Source organism: Typha angustifolia, chromosome 15 (genome assembly GCF_048772165.1).
Source record: "Typha angustifolia cultivar Huaian chromosome 15, ASM4877216v1, whole genome shotgun sequence".
In the NCBI taxonomy this organism is placed as follows: domain Eukaryota; kingdom Viridiplantae; phylum Streptophyta; class Magnoliopsida; order Poales; family Typhaceae; genus Typha; species Typha angustifolia.
This window is the reverse complement of record NC_133253.1, coordinates 13,651,068-13,669,693: the sequence shown is the minus strand read 5'-3', so window position 1 is coordinate 13,669,693 and position 18,626 is coordinate 13,651,068.

Here is an 18,626-nt window from a genome sequence, read left to right as displayed (position 1 = left end):
ATCTATACTATCAGTATCAATAACAGAGTCAGTATTAAGTAGAGAGGAGGCAAAAGCTATAAAGTTTTCTTCATCTTTTTCAGAATCATCATCAGATTCATCTGAGTCATCCCAAGTGACTTTCATAGCTTTACCCTTCCTCTTAAGCCGATTGGGGCATTCTTGTGCGATGTGTCAAAAACCAAAACATTCAAAACATCGAACTTTATTCTCAGAATTCTTATTTTTCTATTTGACATTGTTGTTGCTCACCCCAGTATTCGAACTCACAGCATTCTTCTTTTTCATAAAGGCTTTGTTTTTCTCAAGTTTTTCAGCATTCAACTTGTTTGGCTTTCGAAAGAATTTATTAAACTTTTTAACAAATATAGCCAACATCTCAATATCTAAATCACCTTCATCTTCAGACTCCTCTAAATTTTGTTCAACAGTGGATAGGGCCATCCCTTTGGACTTCCTCGGTTTTGAAAGGCTGGAATTAAATGTTTATAGATTTCCTACCAATTGGTCAACTTTCATAGAATCAATGTCCTTACTTTCTTCAATAGATGTAACTTTCGACTAAAACCTTTTTGAGAGAGACCTAAGGATCTTACGAACAAATCTATTTTCAGAAATTTTCTCTCCTAGGTTGAAACTGGAGTTGACTATATCACTCAGCTTTGCATAGAACTCATCAAATGTCTCATTCTCCTCCATATGTAGAGTTTCAAAACTAGTAGTCAACCTCTGAAGTTTCGAAAGTTTTATAGCCATAGTTCCTTTATGAGTAGTTTCTAAGATCGTCCAAGCTTCTTTTGCTATCTCACAAGTAGAAATTCTTTTAAATTCTTCCGAGGAAACACAACTAAAAATTGCATTTATTGCTTTACTATTCCAGCCAACTTTTTCATAGTCTGTCATATCCCATGACTCAATCGGTTTCTCAACAAGCTTATCATTCACCTGGTACATTAGTGGACTCCAACCGTTCACAATAGCAAACTATACTCGCTCATCTATAGACTTCAAGTAAGCTCTCATCCTACCTTTCCAATATCCATAATTTGATCCATCTAGAATAGGAGGTCCAATAGACGATAGTCCATCTCTATGAAAATAAATGCCTATCTGATCTCTCTTTAAGGGTGAGAGAACCTACTCTGATACCAATTGAAAAAACACCTAGACACATGTATGTATCTAAACCCTAGGCAATAATATCGCTCGTTCGCTTAAGTAAATGTCGGAAGAAATATTGAAAACGAAAGCTAAGATGAACGCCAAGATTTTAACGTGGAAAAATCCAAACGGGAAAAAACCACAGATCCAAACTCGGATCAAAACTAATCACTAGAATAGTAGCAGTTACAAAACTAACTCACAAGACAAATCGTCGATCCTCACGACTTTGTTCTTTCCAGTCTTACTTGCTAGAACCCACAATTCACTGTTTCTCGTGATTGATATCCAACCTCAGTAGCCCTCGAGATTGATCTTTCGTCTAGATAGCCCTTAAGACGAAAGATTTAACTTTGTAGAAGAGTAGGACCTTGTAAATTGAAGAACCGATGTAGCCTCAAGAAGTCTCCTTCAAAATTGCTTCTTCAACCACCTTAGAGTTAGGGTATCACTATCACAATACTTATATAACATCTCAAAGATAGAACCAAATCCAAGTCTTATCCGAACTCACGAAAGTCCAAAAACTTGCAAACTTCATAGGTGCGTTCAAACGCAGCCCGAGTGCGTTCGAACGACATGACTTAATCTAAGGTGCGTTCGAACGGGCCATGACTGCATTGGAACATGCGCAAAAACTAAACTTTCTGTCTATGCAAATGCCTGTATCCACGTTCGAACGCGCTTGTGAACACGGTGTTTCTGTCTGTGCGAACATATATACCCGCGTTCGAACACGCTTGTGAACGCAATATTTCTGTCTGTGCGAACGCACGTACCCGCATTCGAACGCGCTTGTGAACACGATGTTTCTGTCTGTGCACACGCACTATGAACGCGATGTGAACGCGATGTGAACTCGTAACTTTTTCACCATTAATCTTGCGATCCATCAAAACAAATACTTTCTAGACTTGTATAAAAGCTCATGTACATATATAAAAACACTTAGAATATCTTGTACACAATTGCCAACAATTAAAAACTTAACACCCTCTATCTTCTCTATAGACTTCTCCCTCCTCCCTCTTCACCATCCTTTCATATCTACCGTTGGCAAAGTTTCTCCTCGCTTCTAATCTCTCTCATCTGTCGAGTCACCCCTCTTCTTTAGGATCTCAACCACTTTGTTTCTTTCGTCTACTTTCCTTAATCACTTCCATAATTCACCCTCATCTCCATACCCATCCCTAACCCCAACATCCACTCCACCCGTCACCACCACCATCACCCATGTTATTTCATATTTTTGTCCCTGCTATAGTTCGAATCTGTGATGGGCATAAATACAAAAGTTGTAGATCAGGAAGTTACGGATCCAACCTAATTGATTTCATAATTTTCTGACTATCAAAGAATAGCTGATGAATATTTTTCCATAGTTGCATAAACTGATTCCTATAATACATTTAGATCTTGAAGGAATCTTAGCGTAGCTTATCTTTGGTTCCAGATCCTATCAGTTTGCTAATTATATATTAAGTATATAATAGTCAATCTCTTTTGATAAAAAAAATGTAAAAAAGCTACATGTACAATAATACAATTTAAAATACAAATACATATATTATAAAATTATACTTTAATTATTTTGTGAGTACTACTCTTAATAAACCAATTAAGAGTTGTATATAAAATAATCTTTACTTAATCTTTTAATATAAACATTAAGTAAGCCTACTATTTTATTACATGCATAATAGTGTATAATAAGTTGTATATATATATATTATATATACATAAATATAAAGACATGTATTAAACCTAATAAAAATATATGAAGTTAAAGGTATATTTATGTACAAATATCTATGATTATAATTAACTGAAATTAAACTAATTACACTTATCTAATAACCATGTTACTATATATATATATATATATATATTCTTGAAATTTTTAAATATCTAAAAATCTAATTTAGATTAATTAAGTAAAAAAGTAATTTAGATAGGTGTTGCCAAAGAAGAGGTAAAACTAAGTGAGGAAGACGAAATAGAGGAAAAGAAGAAAAGGAAGGGAGGGAGCCTCACCTAGGCTGCAGTAGTGGCAGCGGCGGCGAGAGTGATGATGACAGTGGCAAGCCAGCGTCGGTAAGAGAAGGAGAGAAAGAGAGAGCTCGAGAGAGAGAGGTGGGTAAGAGGGAGAGGAGGGTAAGAGAGAGAGAGAGAGAGCACGAGAGTCTTAGAGAGAGAGAGGCAGTGAGGGGGTGCAGCGGCGGCGACAGCGATGGTGGCAGTGGTAGCGCTGGCGTCGGTAAGAGAAGGAGAGAGAGAGGTGATTGGGAGAGTAAGGAGGATAAGAGAGAGAGAGAGAACAAGAGTCTTAGAGAGAGAGCTATAAAGAGAGAGAGAGAGAGATGGTGAGGGAGGTGCGGCGGTGATAGCAGTGATGGCGGTAGTAGATCAGCGTCGGCAAGAGAGAGAGATAGTGAGAAAGTGAGTAAGGCCGAAAGAGAGAAAGAGAGAAATTTAGAGGGAGAGAGAGAGAGGCGGTGGAGGAGGAATAAGGCAGTGGCCACGATGGCGTCGGGGCCCGCCGTAGCCAGCTGGCCAGGCCTGGTTGGCTATGCCGACGGTTGTGGGCCCGTGTGGCGCCCTCTATGAGCGCCCACAACTTGCGTGGCACGAGCTCATGCCATGCAACACTAATAATTATTATTATTTTCTTCTTTTCTTTCTTTCTTTCTTTCTTTTTTGTCTTCTTTTTTATACATTTAATTTATATATTATTATTGTTATTAATATTTTTATTTTATTTTATTTTTTCTTATTATTTTTTATTATTTTTTCTTATTATTGAGTGGTCAATATACATCATATATGATTGTATCTGATATCATAGCATTGTCATAGTCAGCATGCATCATGTGTCATATTTGATAGAGAGTTATGATGATCACATGACATGTTATCTATATTTCATTTATGTAGTATTGAGGACACATTCATTTACTCATTCATAACATGATACTCTTTCTGATTCATATTATCCAGTACTTGATTTACTCTCTGTTTGGTTTCACTGATTCGGGGTAAGGTCTATTCACTGAGCCTTTTGCTCATAACTCTCTTGTTTTCTCCCTTCCAAAAACCCAGGTGAACGAGAGGAGCAGGATACTCCCTTAGAGGTTTTGCCGGTGAGTGAGGAGTAGAGGGTGGTTAGTGTTTTCTGCTAGATGAGTTATCTTATCCAATGTACTAGTGGACATCCTCCAAAGTGTATCTGTATCGTTGTCTTATATTTTAGCAGGTGACATTGTACTTGTATAATTCTGTATAATCTACTATTGTGGATATATAGTTGTGAAAAGCTCTTGATGATATGTTGTGGCCTGTGTAGGGCCCATGTAGAGTTACTTGTATGCTGTTGACAGTTAAACTTGAGTTATTCTTAATTTAGAGGTTGTGGATAAAATTATGATGTTGCTACAGGTTTATTTTGATTGTTGGTACCTAACCAAATAGTTAGGTGCTATGCACGTGCCGTGTGGGCTCGTGTCATGCACGTGTTTAGAGTTGGGTGTCACAATACTCATATTTCATATCAGTCTAATGAAATGCATGATAAAATATGCTCGACTTAAATCATCTCCAGATAAGATCATATAATCATACTGGAGGATAAAATATGCATATACATAATTATATAATAGATCCTAATTTGAGAAAGGTCTGGGGGATAAGACTACTCACCTCAAATTAGAAGACCTAACACACGTATCTCTCACATCTATCAATCAACTGTCACTCATCGCTAATAAGGTACCCGAGGGCTCACATAAGAGGTTCGGGATCTAAAATATTTAGGTAACATGAAATTAGCCATTTATCTAATTAAAATTCATTCATCTAAAATATGATGATTTATTAGGTTTTAGAATTTCTACTTATCTTTATAATTAGTTATATTTATAATTATAAATAATAACTATAGATAAAAAAAACTAATTATAATTAAGTTGTGGTTATCACTCTATCTTAATTAGTTAAGGACTATATAGTCTTTATTTTATAAAATAATAAATAAATAAATAAATAAGCCTAGTATTTCATTTGTTACAAAATAATAATATATAACAAATTATTAGAATTACTAAATATATAAATCCAATAATTATAATTTACAAATCTATCTATTAATCTAATAGAAATATGAATAAATAAATAAATAAAAGTATTACCTATATTTATGTGTAATAGCTTATAACATAATTAATATTAACTATACTAATTATAGTTAATAATAATCATATTGATGAATATATATTATTATTAGAATAATTAATGTCTAAATAATTTATTTGCATTAACTAAGAAAGAAATGCCTAAATAAATAAATAAACAGATTATTGCCACCAGTGCTAGGCTCAGCCCAGCACTATCTACTATTGTAGCTAGGTGCAGAAGGATCGAGAAAAGAAGAAGAAACTAGTCTAGAATTTTCAAAATTTGTGTCATATTCGAGTAAAATCATGTCTCACCAAGTCCCTAGAATTTTCGCCACTGCATTCAAATGGTCTAGGTGCATTCAAATGGCCAAACTATACTTATGTATGTGTAGACGTGCTTTGAACTTTGCAAGGTGCATTCGAACACTTGTGGCACACTAACTTAAATACTTTAAATCTTAAAATTTTTTCAAACCAAATACTAACAAAACGTATAGGTATGCTTATATACATGTATAAAATATTTAAAGTATTTTGTACACATTTACCAATACTTAAAACTTTAATAATCTCATCCTTCGATAATTTGTGACAAAATTTCTAAAGTTATAAATATTACAATCAATCCATAAACATATACACAAGTTTGAAAGATTTAGTATTGCATTTATGCACATACACAAATCCAAGAACAAGGGAAAGCAATAATGTGGAAGATAAAAATAACAAGAGATAAGCAAAGATATACTATGATCTTAATCATAATTCAACAATGTTCAAAGATGTCAATTAAAGTTAGATATGTTAGTCTTTGTCCGCGCTCTCCGAAACAACTCTAAATAATTCTCCCCCTTTTATGTTATAAATTAGCAAAAAATATAATGTGAAAATACTAAAGCATGAAAGAGAATATGTCACTCAAAATTATATTTGATTCATGTAATCAATCAAAGACTCATGCTCCCCTCAAAATTCTAGTTTATTTCATATCATTTTTTAGCTAATAAATTTCTAAAATGCATAAAAATATTATAAGTCTCAAATCCAATTTCAAAGTATTCAAAGTCAACAACAATTCACAAATAAAAAGATTTAACCTTTGAGTCACATATCAGATTCAAGTATTTTTGGTTGATGTATTTAAGAATTTTTGGTTGATTCAAATATTATAAGACTCATTATAAAGTAAAGAGGAAATAGATGCATAAATATTTACATTGTATATTATAGGCTAATAAGTTTGATCACCTAAAATTGCCAAAAGAAAATATCCAATTATATTATCTTGATAATTCGCTATAGTAAAATATGAAAACACAAAGCAATTCTAAGACATCAAATATCAAACTGAAATCAAATAGAACTTAGTCCACAATCTACCCTTTCAATTCAAATATATTTTTTTCTTTTTCCTTTTTATTTTTCTCCACTTTTTTTTTATACCAAATAATCATTCTGGTACAATAATGACTTTTACACACAAGTTAGGTAGCCATTTTTTCACAATACACTATATTGAAAAATTACATGACTTATGAATTAATATAGATGTACACTATGTCAAACTAATCATGTGGTAGCTCTTTTTATTAATCTTTTAATAGGGAGAAATATTAGGACGGTGAAACTAAGTCAAAAGGTCAAATAATCAATGCCAACCTAATAAGAAAAATATCTTAAGAACACATTATGAGAGATTGAATCACAATAACAACAATAAATAAGCATAGAAGGTGATACAAAATATCCAAGAATAAATAAGACACTTGAAAGTATTATGTAATTCATTATCAAGACACTTGGCTCTTTCAAATAAACTCTCTTTAAGAACAATTTGCTCATGCACATTAATCTCTAAAAGTTTAATTTTTATTTTTTAATAAATTATTTTAGAAATTAAAGAGTTTGAGTTTAAGAGAGTATTATCCAATTTTTTGTGGAGCTTTAAAATTCTTCTTTAAGACACTCCATATCTTTCAATATGTCCTCAAAATGCTCTATCATCTTGGCTTTTTCTTCTTTTGTCACTATGAGTTGTCCTACAAGTTTTAGATTAGCAATTTTGCTCTTGTAGAATTCTTTGTATAATTTATTGTAAACTCTTTGAAGATATTCATCTACACTCAAAGCTTCATTAATAAGTCAAATTAGGTATTATCGAGGCCTAGAATTTGCAAAGTTCCTTTCTACTGCGTTCAAATGGCCTCCAAGTACGTTCAAACAACCAAAACTATACTTCTATATGTGTAAACGCATTGCAAACTTTTTAAGGTGCATTTGAATGCTGGTGAATGCTTGTGAATAGACTGTGAACGAGTTGCAAACGCGCTGACTTAAATGCTTTACATCTTAAAAATCTTTAAACCAAATGTTATCAAATCTTGTAGATATGAGCATATACATATATAAATATGCTTAGAGTATTTTGTACATATTTGTCAACACTAAAAATATGACATATGCCATAAGATAAGATATTATATTCTCTACATTACTCCTAGATTATGAAAGTTTTACTTGCTTGACATCGTTTTCCTAATACAACTCTAACTACCATTGAGGGATCGTCCTTGAATGGTACAGAATCTACCTAGATAATAAAGATAAATAAAATTATGAGCATAATATTTCTTAAAATAATTAATTAAATAGTCCTACTAATATCAAATATAGGCATGGGTATGTCCATCTAAGAAATTTTTAAATTCTTACATTTAATAAATAAGTAGACCTGGCAAAGCTGTACTAAGGCTTGACGCATCATTGTAAGGGTTTTAAAACCATTGACCTCAATTTATCATTCAAATTATTATTATTATTGATTTATAGTAAATCACATAAACAATATTTAATTAATCAGTTTTATTAAATAAGATAACCTACTTAATACTATTTCCTTATAGTAATCTACATTAATTCTCTAACAAGAGCAAATAATATAAATACAACTAGATCACATTAATTTAACTAATATTATAATCAATCACGCTAAATTCTAATTAGATCTACATCTCAGTTATGAGTAATTAGTAGTGTCACTCTCAAACCACAACCTCATTTAATAATCTTAGGTTATAATAATTATTATAACTAATAAAGCTATCTTCTAAAGATGATTGATATTAAAGCTTAAGTTTGACATGATTAACTAAATAAAAAGATAAGATATATTACAGAGCAATTAAAATACTTGGGTCAACCAAGACCCAAAGTAATGGGCTAGTCTGCAACCAACTCCAAGACCACTAGAAAGCTCACCAAAGTTGGGCCCAAAGCCCAAGCCCAGCCCAAAATCAACTAACCAAGCCACTTGGGCTAGGTCGCAACCCAAGTGTAACACCCGCCACCAAACATATGCCCCTCACGTGGGTAAAACCCACGTGATTACCATGTGACCTACTGGTTAATGTCTCAATACAATATATAAACAAAAAGCCCACATTTTTATAAATAATATAGACAAGAAGCCCATAACAAGCCCAAAATATATATTTATAACCAAAAATATAATAAAGCCCATGTAGGAGCTACAAACCATTTAGCTTAATTTATATAAATCAACTAAAAATAAAAATAAGCATTAGAAAAAGGAGACTCAAGCTAGTCTTTGCCAGATCCGCCACGAACTCCAGCTTATCTACTAATCTGAAAATATTTCCTCTAGAAGGTGGTGAGTATAAGCCCAGCAAATTTCTACTTCTATAGTCTAAAAGTAGTGCAATAAATAATACAACAATAAGTAAATATGAATATGTGCATTATGAACAAATCAATGCATCAACAATCAATAACCTACCATGCAATCAATCCGGACTATCAATGTAACGCCCCCGCCCGGCACGGCACGTGCACGCCCACGCGCCCACACGGCACGCGCGGCGCACGCGACAGGTCAGGCGGGGCCCGTCACGCACAGATACACTCCTGTGCACATACAATCATGACATCATCAAATAACACCTGCTAACATATCCATGATCATATAATCCATCACCAAATAAATCATACTCTTAACCAAATAAACCTGTTAACATATGAATATCAAAATACACAATAATACACACTAGACCGCTACATAATCTGACAGGACCCACATAGGCCACAACAAACCATCAAGATACAACTAAACAACTGATACAAGAGTACACTATGATTCGACCTGTATTATACAAATCATCGTCTAATACAAAAGAGTACAAATATCAAATACTGGTACAACTCAATTTCTATATAAACTATCATCTATGCCATCTCGCATCTATAGCTCACCTCATCATCACTCTAAAATATTTTCTCAAGTCGCTATCACGTACCACATATCTGAAGGGTTAGAAAAGAAATAAAGAGAGTCATGAGCAAAAGGCTCAGTAAATAGACCTTACCCCGAATCAGTGAAGCCAAACAGAGAGTAAATCATGTACTGGATAATATGAATCAGAAAGCAGTATGATGTCATGTATGAACATATATATATATATGTATCCTCAATGACATATATATGAATGAAATCAGTTCTCATGAATGACCATATTATCATGATGAAATTACCATATAACATCACCGAATATAACACCATATCATGTATAACAATTATGATCCAATGATACTAGTCACAACAATGATGATGCATGATGCATGCCAACTACTAGATAATCATATATGTTAGAGCCAGATATAATTCACATATCTCTTACTATCACAATCATCCGTCTCAACTCTGAATATCATCCACCATGCTGGACTACGGTACCCGGCCCCAAACTCGATACACATCATGTCACAAGCTCAGAGCATACCCTGTCATACGCTAAGAGTATCTCTGTAGATAAATCATACCCTGCCATACGCTAAGGGTATCTCTGAAGAAAGTAATCATACCCTGCCATACGCTAAGGGTATATCAATGATAGTTGTACCCTGTCATACGCTAAGAGTACAACTATCAGCCATCACCATACTCTGCCATACGCTAAGAGTATGTCCAGTACCAGTCCGGACCAGATACCGTTCCAGCCATCACATCACATCACATCACATCACATACACATGTACTTTTATGATTTCCTATACATGATAAATCATATGCATATATCCAGTACGACAACAGATCATACAACTCAGGAATTTAGGTGGTAAAGAAACCGAGAGAAAAATGATGTAATGCAAACTCCAACCATGTATCTAACACATGCATACTCATGCTAATCTATCACATGCATACTCATGATAGAGATCATCCCGACATAAAACCATAATAGCATAATCATCTCCAATCATCTCTATATATCACCAATGTACTCATATCCCAGATCAGTCTAATCAAATGCATGATAAAATATATGCTCGACTGAAATCATCTCTATATAAAGTCATATAATCATGCTGGAGGCCAAAACATGCATGTACATAATATATAATAAATCCTAATTTGAGAAAGGGATCTAGGGGATAAGACTACTCACATCTTATCAGAAGACTCAACACACGTATCCCTCGGGTCCATCAATCAACTGCCACTCGACGCTGGTGAGATCCTCAGGGTCTCAAATAACGGGGGTTCAGAGTCTGAAAATGTTTAAGTAACATAAAGTTAGTTGTTTATCTGATTATAATTCGTTCGAGTAAAATATGATATTTTATTAGGTTTAATATTGATTAGATTTATAGGATAAATTTAATTATGGCAATATTAATATGCTATTTATATTTATTTAATAAAATCCTAATTTGGTAATTATAGAAAATAAGTATATAGTAATTTATCTCCTTTTTATAAATAACCAAGACGTCTATATATATGATTTAATAAAAAAATAATTATAGAATAATATTATTACTAGTTATTTTGTAATACTTACTCTTATTTAACTAATCCTAGATTATACATAAAATAATCATTATCCTATTATACAAAAATAATCTGCAATTCTAGTATTCCATTTTATACAAACTATTAGACAATACTAATATACTAAAAATAGACATATATAATATAAGTTAAATATAAATATAAGACTACATATATTCACTAATAAATAATAACTAAAACTCTAAATAAATTTATAGGCAATATTTATAATTGTAATTAATAAATTATTATACTAAAATGCTTAGTAAAATTATATTAGTTATAAATTATCAAAATAATTAATTATCTAAATAGACTATGTTACTTATCATTAGGAAGTAATTATATAAAATAATAATAATAATAGTCCTCTTCCAACACTGTCTGCTACACAACAAGAGGAGGAGGAGGCCAAGAATGGAGAAGAAGAAGAGAGGAAGGAGAAGAGAAAGAAAGAAAGAAGAAAGAAGAAAGAAGAAGAAGAAGAGAAGGAGAAGGAAGGGAGGCTCACCTAGGCTGCGGCGGTGGCGACGGCGACGGCGACAGCGGCGGCTGGCGTTGATAAGAGAAGGGAGAGAGCTCAAGAGAGAGAGAGAGAGAGAGAGAGAGAGAGAGAGAGAGAGAGAGGAGGGTAAGAGAGAGAGAAGGTGGTGCGGCGGCGACGACGGCGACAACGAGAAGCCGTCGGCGAGGAGAGAAAGAGAGCGGTGCTAGAGAGAGAGAAAGAGAGAAGGGTAGAGAGAGAACGAGGGAGTTAGAGAAGGAGAAGGTGGTGCGGCGGCGACGACGGCGACGGCGGCGGTAGGCTGGCGTCGGCAAGGGAAGGAGAGAAAGAGAGGGTTCGAGAGAGAGAGAGATCAAAAGAGAGAGAGAGAGGCGGTGAGGGTGGTGCTGCGGCGGCGACGGCAGCGACGGCGGTGGTAGACCGGCGTCGGCAAGAAAATATGTGAGAAAAGAGAGAGAGAGAGGGAGAGAGAGAGAATATGTGAGAGAGAAAGAGAGAGAGAGATATATAAAGAGAGAGAGGGAAGGCGGTGGAGGAGGGGGAAAGGCGGCGGCGGGGCCCGCCGCAGCTAGCTGGTCCGGCCCGGTTGGCCGGGCCGGCGGTTGTGGGCGCACGTGGCGCCCCCAACACACGCCCACGTTGCATGGCACGAGCTCGTGCCATGCAACGCCAATATTTTTTTATTTTATTTTATTTCTTTCTTTTTGTCTCTTTTATTTATTTTTATTATTATTTTTTTTTCAATTTATATATTATTATTATTATTCTTTTCTTTTCTTTTTTTTTTTTTGGTTATTACAATCAAGCCTTCAAACTCAAGCTCACACTAAGCTCTACCCATAGGTCATGTCAACACCACACCACATTGTAATAACCTGACCTTAAAAAAATAAAAAATAAAAAATAAAAAAAATGTAATTTTGCCACGTGTGGCCGTCCTCATGCCCATGCAAGCTGCGTGAGCAGCTTGCGTGTGGGGGGGGGGGGGGGGGGAATGCCATGCGCCCCAGCTGCGATTGTCGCAACCAACCGACTGCGACCGCCGGAGCCTCCCTCCTCCATCGCCTTCTCTCTCTCTCTCTCTATCTCTCTCTCGATCACTCTCTCACTCTACTCTCTCTCTACTCTCTCTCGCACTCCTTCCTCTCGTCGTTGCCGACGTCGGCCTGCCGCCACCTCCCCGAAGCCGCCGCTGGTGAGATCCCTCATTCCCCCATCTTTCCTTTTCTTCCTCTCTCTCTCTCCCTCTCTCTCTTTTTCTTGCCCCGAGCTCAGGCTCGTCGGAGCCGAGCCGCCAGCTAGCCAGCAGTGGCTGGTGCCCTCCCCGTCGGCCCAGGTCCGCACTTCCCTCCCTTCTCTTTCTTCTCTTTTTCCCTTCTCTTCTTCTCCTTCTTTCTTCTTCCTTTCTTCTTCTTCTTCCTCAGCTGCTTCTTCTCTCCTTGTTTTTCTGTAGTAGTGCTGGGCCAAGCTCAGCACTAGTTCTAGTAATCCCTTATTTTTTTTTAAATTTTATTATTTATTTATTTAGGTATTTCTGTCTTAATTATTGTAAATAGATTATTTAGACATTAATTATTTTAATAACAATATATATTCTTCAATATGATTATTATTAATTATAATTTGTATAATTAATGATTATTTAGGTATAAATATAAGTAATACTTATATTTATTTATTTATATGTCTATTAGATTAATAGATAGATTTGTAAATTATAATTATTAGATTTATATTCTAATATTCTTACAATATATATTTTAAATAATTTTATTAATTTATTATATATTAGTATTTAGCAACAAATAAAATACTAGGCTTATTTAGTTATTTCTTTATTATTTTATCGAGTAAAGACTGCATTGTCCCTAATTAATCAAGATAGTGTATGAATTATAAAACTAATTATAATTAGACCTTGTCAATACTTATAGTTATTTAGCTTTTTATTTTATTTTATAATTATATATTTAGAAATACTTTTTTATAAAAGGAAACAAACCTCTTCTCCTTATGTTATAACTAACATTTTTATGATAATAATATAATTATAGTATTTGAATCGTATCTATAATATAGACCTAGTTATGTAATCAAAAATAAAAAGAAGTGATTCTAAACCTAATAAACCTTTATATTTTAATTGAATTAATTCTAATTAAATAAACGGCTAACATCATAATTCTTAAATATTTTCAGATCCCGAACCCCTTATTTGAGACCCCATGGACCTTACTAGCGATGAGTGTTACTCGGTTAACTAACGGACGTAAGAGATGCGTGGTTGGTGTCTTCCGATTAGAAGGTGGGTAGTCTTATCCTCTAGACGCTTTTCTCAAATTAGGATACATTATATATTATGTACATGCATGTTTTGGCCTCCAGCATGATTATATGACTTTATCTAGAGATAATTTCAGTCAATCATATTTTATCATGTATTTGATTAGGCTGATCTGGGATATGAATACATTGATAATATATAGAGATGATTAGAGATGATTATATTGTTATGATTTTATATCGAGATGATCTCTAACATGAGTGTGCATGTGATAGACTAGCAGGAGTATATATGTGTTAGATATATGGTTGGAGTTTACATTACATCATTTTTCTCTTGGCTTCTTTACCATCTAAATTCCTAAGTTGCATGATCTATTGCAGTACTGGATATATGTATATGATCTATCATGTATAGGAAATCATAAAAACACTTGTGTATGTGATGTGATGGCTGGAAAGGTATCTGGTTTGGACTGGTACTAGACATAATCTTAGCGTATAGTAGAGTATGGTGATGGCTGATGGTTGTACTCTTAGCGTATGACAGGGTACAACTATCATTGATATACCCTTAGCGTATGAAAGGGTATAATTACTTTCTTTTGAGATACCCTTAGAGTATGGCAGGGTATGATTTATCTCCAAAAAAACTCTTAGCGTATGATAGGGTATGCTTTGAGCTTGTGGCATGATGAGTATCGAGTTTGGAGCCGAGTGCTGTAGTCCAGCATGGTGGATGATATTTAGAGTTGAGACGGATGATTGTGATAGTAAGAGATATGTGAATTATATCTACCTCTAACATATACGATTATCTAGTGGTTTGCATACATTATGCATCATTATCAATGTGACTAGTATTATTGGATCATGATTGTTATACATCATATGTTGTTATATTCGATGATGTTATATTATAATTTCATCATGAGATATATTTTTGGTTGAGGATATAATATGCTCATTCATGGGAATTGATTCTATTTTTATATATATCATTGAGGATACATATATACATGCTCATACATGGCATCATACTGCTTTCTAATTCATATTATCTAGTACATGATTTACTCTTTGTTTGATATCACTGATTCGGGGTAAAGTCTATTCAGTGAGCCTTTTGCTCATGACTCTCTTTATTTCTTTTCTAACCCTCTTAAATATGTGGCACGTGATAGCAACTTAAGATATCTTGAGAAAATATTTTAGAGCAATGATGAGGTGAGTTATAGATGCGAGACGGTATAGATGATAGTTTGTATAGAACTCGAGTTATATCGTTAATTATTATATTTATACTTTATTATATTAGATGATGATTTGTATAGTACATGTCAGATTATAGTGTATTCGTGTATCAGTTGTTTAGTTGTATCTTGATGGTTTGTTGTGGCCTGTGTGGGTCCTACCAGATTATGTAGTAGTCTAGTATATATTATTGTGGACTTGGATATTTTTATATTAACAGGTTTATTTGGTTAATAGTATGATTTATTTGGTGATAGATTGTGTGATCATAGATAGGTTAGCAGGTTTTATTTGATGATGTCATGATTATATGTGCATAGGAGAGTATCTGTGCGTGACGAGCCCTGCCCGACCTGTCGTGTGCGGCGTGTGCCATGTGGGCGTGTGGGCATGCACGTGCCTATATCGGGCGGGGGCGTTACACACATAATATGCATCATCCTAGACTACCAAGTCTGCAACATAAGCTCATGCAGAGCTACGCTGGAATGCCACATCAATCTTTACACCCAACCACACACATACCCTCAAAAGAGGGTAGACCCTAATGGTAAAATTGCTAGCTCATCACCCGACGAATAGCATGACCGATTGTCCACCACCACAAACTAAGGATCTCAGTCGTAAGCCCATCAGAGAGGTTAGTATCGCACATCGATACTACCTTCTAAACCCTCAGCTCCACATCATCGCACCATCGTGCGAAAATCATGGGCCGTCACTCATGGACGCCATTACCCTACGTCATCGGGTACCGCTAGGTCTACGTCATCCTACCTTTCTCTCTCTCTATCTTAAATACCCTAAAGAGTATGACTCTAATACATTTAGTTAGGATATTTTTTTATTGCTATTTTTATAGGTCGTGTTCGAACGCAGTAAGGGGAGCATTTGAACGTATTTGTAAACGCCTACATCAGGTTCGCAAATACAGAGAACGTGAAATGCACGTTCGAACGTGGTCAGGTGTGTTTAAATGCAGCATTTGAACGCCTACATCGCGTTCGCATCAACAGAGAACGTCTTTTGTGCATTCAAATGTGATCGAGCACGTTTAAATGTGATCGACGAGAATCTTCTAGAATTAGGATTAATAATTATATTTTGGCTTGTTGACTAACCTCTATAAAGGTGTGAATGGTAGCCAAAATTATCATGCTATTGGATTATTGATTTCTTGCCTCCTATCTTCTCTCTATTCTCTCTATCCTAATCTCCATCCTCCCTCTTCACCAACCTACCACCTCTACCATTGGTAAGTCTCTCCTAACTTCTAATCTCCCTCGTCTGTCAAGTCCTCTCTCTTTTTTGGGATCTTGACCACTTCTTTCCCTTCGTCTTAATCACTTAAAAACATCACCCATCCACCCTCATCTCTATTATCATCTATAACCCTAACATCTACTCCACCCATCACTACCACTATCACTTGCACTATATCATATTGTCGTCCTAGTTTCCGTTCGAATATGTGAAGGGTGTAAATATGAAAATCGTAGATCAGGGAGTTACATATCTATTCCACTCAGTTTCATAATTTTTTGAATACAGGAGAATATTTGGTAAATATTTTCCCTTAATTGCATGAACTGCTTCCTACAATAAATCCAGATATTGAAGGAATCGTTCCGTAGCCCTATCATTGGTATCAAATCCTATCAATTTGGTATAGTAGACTTTATCAAACTCTCGTCGACGATAGTAAATCCCCCATCGCCCGGCGAAATGATTGCTTGATTATCTGGATCAACAAACTAAGACCTCAGGCATGGGTCCTAATATATATAAGTATAAGAAAATCTCTTGCCCCTGACCTTGGCTGTGGAAGTGTTAGGTACTATTGAGATGCAGCAGTCGCCCTCTTTTATGATCGTGCATGTGTGCAAGTGGCATAATACTATCAAACACAGCAAGTATAATGTAACACCCATCATTATCATGTTTTTTGCATGCAAAACACATGATCATGCCCAACAAGTATGCGAAGACATCAAAATATATGAAATCTTACCAAACCATAAAACATAATTACCATGCATAACGTGCAATAATAACGGTAAAAAGAACATATGCTCATGCATGATATGAATGTGATGATCTCATAAAGTATGATATTTTATTCTCTACACTATTCTAGATTATAGAAGTTTTACTTGTCTAAACTGCTTTCTTGATACTAGCTACAACTACGCTATAAGATCATCATCATAGGGCACGGAGTCCACCTCGATAAGAAAAGCATAAGCACAATAATCCTATCACTAATTAGTTAAATAATCTTACTGATGTTCACTATAGGCTTGGGTAGGTCTATCTCATAATTCCTGCCTTTATTAATCACGTAGAGCTGGCACCGCTTTACCAATGTCTGACGCGTTATTAAACATAATAAAAATATTCTTCTGAAACTATCACCCAAATCACTATTATCAAAATTATGAGAGATAGCCTTGACAATATTTAATTAATAAGCTTCGTCAAAAGAAATGCAGCTTGCTTAATATCATTTTTTTATATTTATCTGTATTAAATTTTCGATATGAGCAATTAATACAGATACACCGGACCATCGACTCTTTTGATAAATTTGAATTAGGCCAAAATTTAAATTAGCAAAAGTTCATATTTAGTTGGAGTTAGTTCCTAATATTTGTTATTATAACGGCACTCTCAAGCCATGGTTTATCTCATTAAGATTTATTTATAAAATAATTAATATAGTAAACACTACTATCGGCTAAAAAATATTGATTAATTAAGCCTCACGATTGTCAGCATTAAAAATAATGAAATAATAATTTAATAATTTAAAGAGACAAATTAGCAAGTAAACACTCTATTTAGCCGGCACAAAGCCAAATAAACCCACCAAGAATTGGCCTAAACCTTCCATAAACTAGAAAACACATGGGTTGGGTACAGCCCAACCCACCCCCAAGTTGGGTTGCGCTGCCTATAGCCCATGCTTGGGCTAGGCTGCTTGCAGCCCCAAACCCACCACACACGTGGGTTGGGTTACAAGTAGCTTAGCCCACCCCAAGCACACAGATTGGGTTGTACCCAGCCCAACCTAGCACATGGGCTAGGGAACGCAAGCCTCGGGCTGGGCCGCACCCAGCCCGGCCGAGAACGTGGGCCCCGGGTTGGGCCACACCCGGCCTGACCGCACCCATCCCGGCGCTCAGGCTAGGCCGCACCTAGCCCGACTACCCTCTCCTTCCTCCCTTGACCAAAAGGAAGGAGGAAGGCAGGTTGCCGACTAACCCGGTCGTCGACAACCGGCGGAACGCACCGACATGCTCCCCTTGGCTAGCTGAAGCCAGCTGAGGGGAAGTCAAATCGCCAAAGGCGGTCGACGGTGAGCACCCACCTCGCCTTGGCCAGTGACTAAGGTGAGGGGCCA